Raw genomic sequence first — 12602 nt, 5'->3', positions numbered from 1 at the left:
CTCTCCCATAAGCAGAACTCCCTTCCTTTCAAGATGCCTCCACAGGCTCTTTCCTTGCAACTTCTCTTGGGTTCTCTGCTGCAGTTTGAATTTTCTTTCAATGTTTCCCCAAGCCTTGGTTCCTGGGGTTGCCCTCACAGAAATTCCTTGTAGCTTCCACTCCAAATATGTACGTGCTGTTGACCCCCACAGGACTCACTTCACTCCCCTCCTTGCCCATGAATACATTTGGAATAATATATAAATAGGATGGCTCCTTATTCTCAACTCATACAGCATGGACGATCTATATCAATTATTTCAAAAATACTCTGCAATAGATAAATAATTATCGACTATTTCAGGCAATAGTCTGCAAAAAGAACTAGTATAGGAGAGCTGAAAGGAAAATTAAAAATCATCTCCTTCAGAACCCTCATTGTACCGATGAGGGCACAACTATTTATTACATTCACCGGCAGTTCCATATTTGGGGAGCACTTGACTTATGAATGACTTGTTCTTTTGCATTGAATTCCTGCACCCTCAAAGGGGCAATCTTTTCTGTTCCTTTTTCTCTAGTTCTGATCACCTGGGGAGTGATTGACCTTAGAAGTGTCACTCTTTATGCAAATTAAAAGAAGCTTTCTCTTATTCTTATGCAGATAGGAAGTGAATAGGTCCCTGGATTCCTGTAGTTTATAACTTGCTCTCCTTACTCTGAGGAGAAGCCCTTGTTTGTCCTACTTTCCAGTGAAGTGCTAACATTTTTTAGGTACTCATAATGTTTTTAGTTTTTAGGAATTTCCATTTAACATTTCTAATATATTTTACTTAGCAAAGTTTTGTGGTGATTAGGTATAGCTAAAATAATACAGAAGTGTTAGATTATAGGCATTTCATGTTTGAGTAGAGCTTTTTGGACTGAATTGAAAATTATTGTAAACTAAATTTAAAATTGAAAACCCTTACCTGCTGAACAGACCTTCTCTTAGCCAAAGGGGACCCCAGAGAAACCATAAAAAGTGAGTTCCTGGACCTGAAGGAAAGCAGATCGAACACACCTCATTACGCCTCTTCCCTTTTTGAGTTTAGGCACAACTACTGACTAGTATTAATGTTAAGACAGTGATCATAAGGCTGACAAAAAAGACTCTTTGTGGCAATAAGATAACAAATTATACACAAGACCTAACGCCATGCAAGTCAAGAGTCAAGTCCCACCTGCAGGCCATCATCCTTGCCTCATAACATCCTTATGTTAACTTAAAACATTCCTTTCTGCTGACTCACGTTTTAGACAGAGCTTTACTCCTTCATCTTATTGCAAATTAAAGAATCTCTCAATTCACCTATAACCTGAAAGCCCCACTTCAAGATAGCCCACCTTTTCAGGCCAAACCAATGTATACCTTCCATGTATTTGTTTATGTCTTTGCCCGTAACTAACTCCTGCCTCCCTGAAATATATAAAGCCAAAATGTAATTTGGCTGTGTCACTTGTTAATGGCTTCTTGGATTTGTGTTTCTCTGGGCTGTGGTCACTCATATAGACTCAGAATAAACTTCTTTAAAGTGTTTTACAGAGTTTGGTTTTTTGGTTAATATTATCATTAATAACATAGTTTTGTTGGTTTCTTTTTTTATTGAGAGAAGCCTCCTAAATACCAACTATTTTTCATAAGAAACTTAGAGACAAGTGTTTCTATTCTTTTCCATTCTCTCTTTTTCAATTGTTTTCTTCATTTCTCTAAACTATTTAACTCATTTGTTTCCTATCTCCTCCAGTAAATTTCAAGCTTCTTGAGGACAGGGCTGAAAAGTCATCTCAACATGAGTCTGTGCTGCCAGTGCTTAGGGCTGGTTCTTACAGACAGTATGCAGCATGGTAAGTGGTATGTAGATAAAATATATGGGTGGTATCTAGGTGGAATAGTGTTCTGGGTCATTAGTAGATTAGATGAGGAGAAAGTATAGAGCTCATTAGTAGAGTCAACTGGATAAAAGTGCTCAACTTGAGTGTGAGAGGGCCAGCCCAAGGCAGGGCCAGGGGTGAGGCAGAGGCACTGGTAGAGAGAGGTACAGAGGGTGGTTCCCCGGCAGGTAGAAGGCCCTAATGTTGACTATAGGAGACAGAAAAGGTAAAGGAAAGTCTAAGAAGCAAAATGGGATTCAGAAGGCAGAAAAGGCAGGGTGCTACCGGCTTCAAAATGTATTAAAGAAATTCTCTAGTTTGTGCACATTTTGGGTGTTCACTGAGGGAAACCATATGCCTTTGAATACATTACAAATATTTTCAGAGATGATATAGAGCCATCATGTAAAACTTTATGGCCATCAAAGAACTTTCTTATGACTAAAGGAGAGGTTATAGGAATATCTCCACCGGTTCTGAGTTATATATGAAGATTAGAGGGTAATCTTTCTTTAGGAATTAAACGTTTAAATCCTTTGACTTCTGAATTATTGCCAATGTTTAAAGTGGTGCAATGGAGCTTTTGGTGCTGTGACTATGGGGTTAACAGTACTTCCCTATTTCTGACAGTAGGAATTCCATTGGAAAGGAAACTGATTAATATCTGCATGAAGTTCTGCTGGTCTGAGAGTTTATCTCCTTGCAAATAGTGTTTACATTTTTAAAATCTTTCTTAGATGTAGCCCTTACCAGAATGAATTGTTTCTATAGCTGCTCTTTGGGACCACTTCTTACATACACATCACAGAGCACACATACCACACATGCACTACACACACCATACACATATATCATCCTCCACATACCACATACACACACCCTACACCACACACACACACACACACACACACACACACACACGGGGCTACCCATTTCAACCTATGAAACTGACATGTCCGTATTAGATATGGGGAGTAATAGTTCTTTTTCTTCACACTCCTAGCATCTACCACAGTTAAAGACATACTATAATGCTAAATATTTGGGCAATAGGGAACTCAGGGTTTATTTGAGCAAGATTTACTAAGGAGTGAATTGCTGTAGATTAAAAAATTAGTTGTTGGCTGACCTAGAAGTACAATCTCAGTCTTCTTTTTTCTTAGACCAAGACTGTTAATAATAATAAAATAATTTATTATATGGAGTGTTCATAATAATTTACCACAAAATTCTAGCTACCTTTATTGAGCCCTTACTATATGACAGATTCATTTGAGGTATTTATAGATATGATATATACATTTCAGATATATTTAGAAAACATATATGCATGTGTATTTATATATACACACACACTAATATATCTAGATCTCTCTCTCTGTCTATATATATGTATATATATACACACACACACACACACACACACACACTAATTTGATCCTCATAGAACCTTTCTGAGCTAGGCACTAATACTATCCCCATTTTAAAGATGAGGTAATAGATCACAGAGAACTAATTAACTTGCCCAAGGTTTTACTGAGAACTGGGCATGGCTCATATCTTACTTAATTATTACAACAAGCTTATAGGAAAGGAATTTAAGCCCCATTTGCAGAAGAGAAACCATAGATTATCATGATTAAATAAACTACTCAAGGTCACCCAAACAAGTAGGGGCTTGAATCCTGCTTGTCCTAGCTCCTAAATCAATGTATTTTCCCAGATCTCAACAGACCAAAATGATTTGATCAAAGCTGGGATAAAGTGCATCAGCCATCCCTAGAATTGACTTCTTGTGGACGTGGGTAACATTCTGGAGTCAACGTCAGAAAAAATGGCCTGAAAAAATTCATATAAACTTGTGAGAAATTAAGCATCCTTCTGGCCTTCAGGATCTATAGTTATCATATATTTGGTGAGCATTCCTTCACCGTGCTTAGTTTGTAGGAGTCAGGTGCTTGATTCACCATAAGGCCAAATGTCACCTGTAATTAACAACTTAAAATAGATTTCACAACCTCCTTCTGCTGACAGACAGTTCCTCCCTTGAGAACTCCTACAATTTGGGCCCAGGAAAAATGGGGCTGTAGGGTATATACCTCTGTCTGAACGGAACTATTTTGCAAGTAAGCACTCCATTATTTATTATAACATGGCCAGCCATACCAATTGCAAATTAAGTGCTGAAGATATATTATTTCTGCAATGACTATGTCCATACCCTTTAGTTTAATGACAAAGTAAAGTACATTTGTCTTGCAGTTAAATTAGAGAAAAAAATTAAGTTAATTATCATTAAACAAATAAAGACTTGAAGCCATCAGCCAGCTAAATGTGGCCAAAAATTATGTTGATTTGAAATAACTCGATAATTGAGAACAGAAAAACGTTATTTGAAGAGTGCTTGAACGATCTAGGTAATAACTTCAATTCTTCATTCTTCTTTTCTCATGTAGACATGACTCCACTGTATAGGGTTTTTTTACTATAATAAATGAAATCCTATTTAATATTTTTTCTTCTCTTTTAGTAAAAAAAAATAAGGCGAGGAATTTCCATTTTTATCCGACCCTTCAGTTTGCCTGCTCTCACAGCAAACAGAAGGGCATTAAGTCCTAGGGATTTAGTAATAAGATTAAAATAAGGAGAAATGAATGGAAGAATCATTTAGACCAAAGCCCTGTCTGCAGGCAGCTCCATGCATAAACCATGCTAGGAAATCAGGATTTCTGTATTATTATTAATAACCTCTAGAGAAAGAGATTTTGTCACCTTGTAAAGTGGCTTTTCATAGTATTAGGCTAAAAGGATAAGTTTAAAACTTCTTTTAGCTGCACAACTTGAAAACATATCTATAAAGCCAGAGCTGTCATGAAAGTGAGGGATCCTGAGCCCTGTTCTATCAATGTGCCTTCGACCATTGTGGTCATGCGAATACTTTCTGAGAGCCTGTAAGGAATGAAGAGCTGGCCTGAGATTCGCTATGCAATGAAGAAGGATTTAACTGTGTCTGGCAGAGTTTTGTTTCTTAAATTGAATGGTGGAAACATAGGCATTTCTTCTATTATAATAAATTTTGTATACTTTAAATATTGTATTTTTAAAAAGTCAACACCCTCTTCCACACACACCCAACATGGTGACCTCCAGCAAACTGTGCTATTGTGATTTCAAGGTCTGGCCACTCTTGTGGTCCTTCTAGCATATCCCTAGCACTCTCTCAAGCTCAACTCAAGTGTCATGTTCTTCAGAACATAAAAAGTCAAGATATTTGGGTGCCCTAATCTACTATTTAGGTGAGCTAACATATCTGAAACTCTTGCTGGAATGCTTGGCTCGTAGCAGGATCTTAAGAAATTTTTGTTTCTCTATTTCTTCCGTTCTCTTTTCCTTCTGTCTCAGCAATGCACCGCCTTCCTCTATTCCCTAGATGTGTTTACTCTACCATTGATATATTGATGGTAAGTTACGGTGTACGTGTCTGCTGCTTCCCTTTCTCTTTCTTTGGCCTCCATCTACAAGCAGTGACTTTCTTGGGAGCAGGGACAGTACTTTTCATCTGTGCTAGTCCAGTACTGAGCACAGCACAAAGAATAAAGTTGGTTGAATCAAACAACAACAAGAACAACAACAACAACACTTATGTGAGGACCAGATCTGAAGCAAACTGAAGGAGTTTTCTATCAGGAAAAGAAACCTGAAGCAAGGAGAAAAGGAGTGATAGATGTTTCAATTTTTATTACACATTCAGTGAGGGCTAGGTAGTTTACATATGTCATATCATTCATCTCTATGCCAGTCTAGTGAAGTAGATATTACAATTATTCCCATTTTTAGGATTGGAAAATGGAGATCAGGTAGGTTAATTATCTTGTACAAAATCAGATGATTCATAATTAGTAAAACTAAAATGTTAACCCAGATTTGATTCATGCTTTCTTTTTTACTGTACTATTTCCTGGTATATCAGAAAGACTTGATACATAGACTATGGACAAGCCCCTTCCTATGCTTGTGTTACTCCATTTTTCATTGCTATAAAAACATACCCGAGACTGGGTAATTTATAAAGAAAAGAGGTTTATTTGGCTTATGGTTCTGTAGGCTGTACAAGTATGGCACCAGCATCTGCTTCTGGTCAGGCTATGGGAAACTTACAATCATGGTGGAAGGCAAAGGCGGGAGCAGGCATATCACATAGTGAGAAAGGGTGCAACACAGAGAGAAAGAGGTGCCAGGGTCCTTTGAATAACCAGCTTTCATGTGAACTAACAGAGCGGGAACTCACTCATTACCATAGGGAGGTCAGCAAACCATTCAGGAGGGATCTGCCCCTATGACCCAAACACCTCTTGCGAGGCCTCACCTCCAGCATGGGGAATCATATTTCAACACGGGATTTGGAGAAGAAAAATATCCAAACTATGTCAATGCCTTTCTTGAGACAGCTTCAAACCTCTCAGGCAGTAATAAGGGGCAGTTGAGACAACACATTACCCCAGCAACTACAATTATTATCTCTTAATCACATTACCTTCAAGAGAAAGCATCCTGCCACCACTCAGTTCAGCAGTGAGTCCCACAGGTGAAGAAGGTGAAGCAATGTAAGCCTGATTTATTTTCGTTGCAGAATCCCTGAGAATAGGAGAAATAACAGATATGCTTAGAACATAGAAGCCCTCATGCGTGCAGTCTCGAATATGTGAATTTTTAGAATCAAACACCTTTCTTTTGTTTCCTGTCTTTATAACACTCATGCTCCTGCCTTGCATCACGCTAATTTTTCAGTCTGGTTTACCCTGGAGCTGTATTAATCTAGTTTATCTAATTCCCTTTCAGGATCTAAGGCAGGAGTTTACAAATTATGGCCTGAAAGCTAAGAATTAATTCTGTATTTTTAAATAGCTAAAAAAAATAGAAAAATAATATTTCGTGGTACATGAAAATTATATGAAATTTAAATGTCAGTGTCCATGATTAGTTTCATTACAGCCACACCTTTTTGTCTCTGTAGTATACGTGGCTGCTTTTATGTTATGTTGGCAGAGATGGGTAGTTGCAACAGTGACTTTATGACCTACACAGCCTAAAATATTGACTATCTCACACTATATAAGAGTTTGCTGACCCCGCTATAAAGAACAGGTAGGGATTCATTTCTCCAGACAACTAAATTTGGTATTCTCTCACACCCTCTTTTGTCGTTATTCTAGTGGGAGTAGGTTTTCCTTCAAGTGTCTGTGACTATAATGCTTTTGTAATCATAACAATGTGAGAGCTATAGTCACTTTTGTTATATCATGTGAATGTCAATGTTGTTAAGGCAACTTATTTGTGCTTTTTGTGTTTATTCCCCCACTCTTTTGTACTTTTCTTCTGCTTTTTGGCAGAAGCCTCTTCTCTGAGATTAGGTTTTCCTTTTTTCCCACCTACTTCTCAAGCACCATTGAGCCTAATTTTATTTTGTATTTGACTCTCTACCATGGATGGGATAGAAGAAGTCAACTGTCCCTGGAGTTCACCGTTCAAATCTTGGGCATTCATTTAAGAAGACCACTGGCAAAGTCAAGATGACTCTGTGGAGCACATTCCCTGGAAACTGCACTGTAGGAAATACTTGGAGGAAAGATCATCTCTTAGCCTGGGACATCTACTCGTTTCCCAGGGCTGCCATAAGAAAGTTCCACAGTTTTAGGGACTTTAAGTAATAAAAGTTTTTCTCACAGCTCTGGAAAAAAAGTTACAGAAGATTCCTATTTGAATAAAGCAGACTTTTCTACCAATAACAATGAGCTTTATTATCCCGATTGCAGGGTGCTGAGCTCCAGACTGAGTAGGGATATGTCAAAAACACGGTAGAAGCTATTGCTATATCAAATTGGCCTCCTCTCAGCTTTAAATTATTTTGTATCCTATTGCTCCCTTCTAGGCACAACTTAGCACTAGATACATTTGAAAAAATATATCCCAAAAGTTATTTTTTTCCTTCCTTCCTTCCTTCCTTTCCTCCCTCCCTCCCTTCCTTCTTTCCTTCTTTCATTTCTAGAACCAAAAATTGCATTTCTTTTGTGCAGAACTTTATTCATTACAATATTTGCACTCAGATGAAAGAAACATATTTGGTGATAGATGAAAAGGAAAGTAATTTATATTGTCTTTATTCCAATATCATTTAGCATGTTCAATTTGCATGAATTATTTGGCTAGAACTCTCAATTTTTTTTTCTGAGTTAAGAATGATCATAGATTTAATCGTATGTAAGTACTTTATGAAATGAATTAATTTTGTTTTGATTCTGTTAATTTTAATACATTTAAATGGCCAACCTCAGGAGACAGAGGGGGGCAAAGCATTAAGAATTAATTGGCAAGATGAGGTATGGCTGGCTTATGTATGTGGCTGGGGTCTGAAGCTCAATAAAAGTTGTCCTTAAGTAATATATTTCGTATCTACTGGATTCAATGTGTATAAACCAAAATGTGTCTTTGACATTGATGGCCCAGTGTGTGCCTATTCTAGGAAACAGTTTGGAAAAATGTTTCTGTAAAGAGCCCTATAGTAAATACCTTAGGCCTTGAGAGTTACATATGTATAATATTTGTCATGGATTCTTTGTTTCTTTCTTCCTCCTCCTCTTCTGCTTCTACAACAAACCTTTACAATTTAAAATTTATTTTTACCTTAAAGACTTTACAAAATCTTGGTCTGTAGTTTGCTGACCGCTATTCTAGGCATTTCATTTTTCTTTCTTTCTTTTTTTGTCAAGACAGAGTCTTGCTCTGTCACCCAGGCTAGAGTGCAGTGGTATGATGTTGGCTCACTGCAACCTTCACCTCCCAGGTTCAACCAATTCTCCTGCCTCAGCTTCCTGAGTAGCTGGGATTACAGGTGCCCGCCATCACACCCAGCTAATTTTTGTATTTTCAGTAGAGACGGGGTTTCACCATGTTGGCCAGGCTGGTCTCGAACTCCTGACCTCGTGATTCGCCTGCCTCGGCCTCCCAAAGTGCCGGGATTATAGGTGTGAGTCACCGGGCCTGGGCCATTTCATTTTTTTAATGATTCTGTTCTTAACCTATTAGGCTAATGTCAGGGTAATTCAGCCTTTTGCATCTTTGTAGTAAGTATTATACTATGCTGTATGACAGAGAGGCTCTCCTAATACTGAAATGTAGCATAAGATAGTCACTCTTTGATCTAAGGCAACTGAAAATTCTTTCATGCAAATACCTTTTGGGGTGGAAGTAAAGAAAAGAGTAAATCATTTCTTAGCAATTATTATATTACCCACACAATGGGTGGGTTCATTGATTGGCAACTTGGCAGGTGACATTCCAATGACCATATCCAAGGAGGATTTAAAACAGGAATTTTATTACTTGCAACAAGAAGGAGGAAACCTGTGATAATCCCCCAAAGCAGTGCCTTCCTGAACAAAGGTGAAAACAGGGCTTTTATTAGGTGTTTTACCTGAGTCACTCTATGTAGGGGTGAAATACAGGCAGTGCAAATGCAGTCATGCATCATGCTTCTAACACATCTCATGTATAAAAAATAGCTAGTAAGTTCCTTCCTGGGTGAGGATTTTAGTATGGTAATATAGAGAGTTTGCCAAAGTTCATTTCCAAGTCAGGCATCTCTGGATCTAACCAGTTTTTGTTTTGCTAGGGCTGGGCTTCTTCCTGGGACTTTTCTAAACAGCAGTAACTCAAGGTGGAACAGTTATAAGTGGGTGCTTTTTCACAGTGAATACCAGGAAACCAGGGATCCTCGGTTACACTTATCTTAATATAAACAAGTCTTACTTTGGACAGGAAAGTAAAGGTGCTGAGGCTAAAAGGTATAACTGCTGAATTGTAAAATTTAAAGGCTGAAAACAAATGTTGAGACTAAGGACAGACGTACGTTTGGGGTTTAAAGCTTATACGATCACTGGGGACAATTTTTGGAAAAGGAAATCAAAATTTTGAATAAAAAATCAAGATGTGAATGTTTATTTAGAACAAAAAAGTAATAGCAACAAACAGCAAATTTACAAAAGCTAGCAATTGTCACAAATTTCACAAAATCTAGAAAACTGATTTAGCATTTTCATTAATAAACTCATGTTTATAATAAGCTCATGTTTATAATAAACATGTTTACAACAAACATGTTTAAATGTGCTTAAAACACACTTCAATAATACTGTTTTCTTTCCTATTGTGTTTGTGTTTGTACTCTTTAATTATCTTCACACTTAACAAATTTGCTAAACCATGCTCTATAGAGAACAGAATAACTTAGCCCTTCTTGTAGTTTAATTGATTTAAATTTATTTTTTAGTATTGATAGATTAGAAAAGCTTTTTTCTGTATCATAGTTCCTGCTTGGGAATATCACATCAATTTTTAAAATCATTAAAACATTCGAGAACAGTTCTGTCAAGTTTATTTGACATGCAAGTGGCAAAAGCTGTTCAGGTCTGAGATTTTGCTTTCCTTATAAACGAACAAACTACCATTACTGTTTCACAGACTATGGGTCAGAGACAAAAGATAAAGAACTTTATTAGTCATATCAAAAACAGTAGCTAGAGATAAATGTAGGTTTGTACAGGTTTGGGCAGGTTCACCATACCCTCCACTGAGGTCACACAAAGATCTTATCATAGATTTATGCACATGCTGTGTGTTGTGTTATAGGAGAGGTATTGCAAACTTCAGGGACTCACCACTTTTGTAGTAAATGGAAGCAAGCCTGCTATTTGTGCAAGGGAAGACATTACCTCATCCCTCAAGTTTGCTCACTGCAAACACAACTGTAAGAAATGCCCCATATAGAGTTGTCAGGGCCTTGCATTTTTGGTGTACCCAGTAAGAATATGCAGTGATGCTCAGGGATCATGGCAGATTTGCCTCTCCCATGAAGAAACTAAAATTTCTGGGCATTTCAAATTTTCTTATGCAATGGTTCACCTTAAGCACTATTTGAATTGATAATGCTTGTTAACCGATAAGCCACTGGTGTCCTCATTGTGGTGGTTTATTCTTAGTCTTCCGTTCTGTTAGTGTTCCGTGTTAAACAAATAAAAATTTTCTATTTTTTAATGTGTTTTCTAATGAAGAGATTAAATCCTCTTCATTAATTATATTACTAGAAATCCAACAGTCTGTTATTATTTCTATTAAAAAATAACACTTCTTTATGAAATACCATTCTTGCTATAATCTGAAAAATATTGTTACAATTCAGTTCTCTGTGTCAGAATAATTTCTATTGGTTTTTTGGTCATCGTGGCACTATGATGAAATATGCTTTACATTCTATTATATTTTTACCTGAAACTTTTTCACCTTTTTGAAAGAAAATAGACCTAAAGATGACAAAAGACACTTTGGGAGGCCGAGGCAGGCAGATCACAAGGTCAGGAAATCGAGACCATCCTGGCTAACATGGTGAAACCCCATCTTTACTAAAAACATCAAAAAATTAGCCGGGCGTGGTGGCGGGGGCCCCTAGTCCCAGCTACTCAGGAGGCTGAGGCACGAGAACGGTGTGAACCCGGGAGGCAGAGCTTGTAGTGAGCCGAGATGGCGCCACTGCACTCCAGCCTGGGCGAGGGAGCGAGACTCCGTCTCAAAAAAAAAAAAAAGACAAAAGAGAGTACTCATCTCAGTTTGAGTTCTCTCAGAAGCAGACATGAAATTGAGATTCGAGTGTAAGTACTTTCATTTGGGAAATGATCCCTGGAAGTATCAGTTAATAGTGGGGAACTGCGACAGGGAGGTACAGACCGACAGTGAGAGGGAAGATTATCAAGCAAGTAATCACTGTGGATGACTAAGCTTAAACTACTTTGGGAACTTGGGCAGACAGTGTAAATAGGTGTCTCAGAAATATCCAGCCTGCGTTATAAGGAATGTGAGAGCTGAAGAATTGATTTACCAACATCCTCAGTGATTTTTGAGCTTTTTCTTGGGTAAGAGGGTAAGTGTCGATATTCCCCTGGCTACTAGTAAAAGATCCCAGGAAAAATGCAAATTACGGCAGTGTGATATCAACTCTAGATTGTAAATATTAAGGCCTGGGGGGAAATTGGTGCAATTCCACAGTACCTGCTACAATATATTTAAAATATTTCTAATCTCATCATTGTTTTGTTAAAACGTTTCAAAATGCTTTTCCATATTATAGTAATATTCCCAATTCAATTTTCCCTTAGCTATATCCTAAGGATGTCCATTCTACTCCCTTGTCACTTCTATAAGAGAGAAAGTAGAATGAAGGGTAAAACCATTGTGAAGGGATACTGGTCTTAGGCACATGTAAATACAAATTTTACTCAAAAAGTGACCATGTTGATACCTTGCTTGGAATCATTCAGTTCATCTTTGAAGGACTGATAATCCTTAAAATACTTCTGTAAGAAGAATGCTAAAGCACTTTCACATATGTAAACTGAGTTTCTCCAAGTTGCCTTACCTCCTTTGATTACCCTTTTCCTTAACATCAAGGTAAATAATTGCTTCTCCATGCCATGATTGCAGGAAGTTCAATTTCCTCTCTGGGCTCATCTCCTTCTCCCAGACTGCTCATGTCTGCGATGTTACATGCCCCTGGGATTACTGCACAGCTACTCTAGGCTAAACTGAGTTGGGTCATACTGACCCATGGCTTCTCCATGTTGCTGAGGTCTTTCTATAATCATTTGCCACGAAGGTGGTA

The sequence above is a fragment of the Pongo abelii genome, chromosome 12, assembly GCF_028885655.2.
Source record: "Pongo abelii isolate AG06213 chromosome 12, NHGRI_mPonAbe1-v2.0_pri, whole genome shotgun sequence".
Classification (NCBI taxonomy): Eukaryota; Metazoa; Chordata; class Mammalia; order Primates; family Hominidae; genus Pongo; species Pongo abelii.
The sequence above is the reverse complement of the archived record's forward strand: the minus strand, read 5'-3'. Positions refer to the sequence as shown.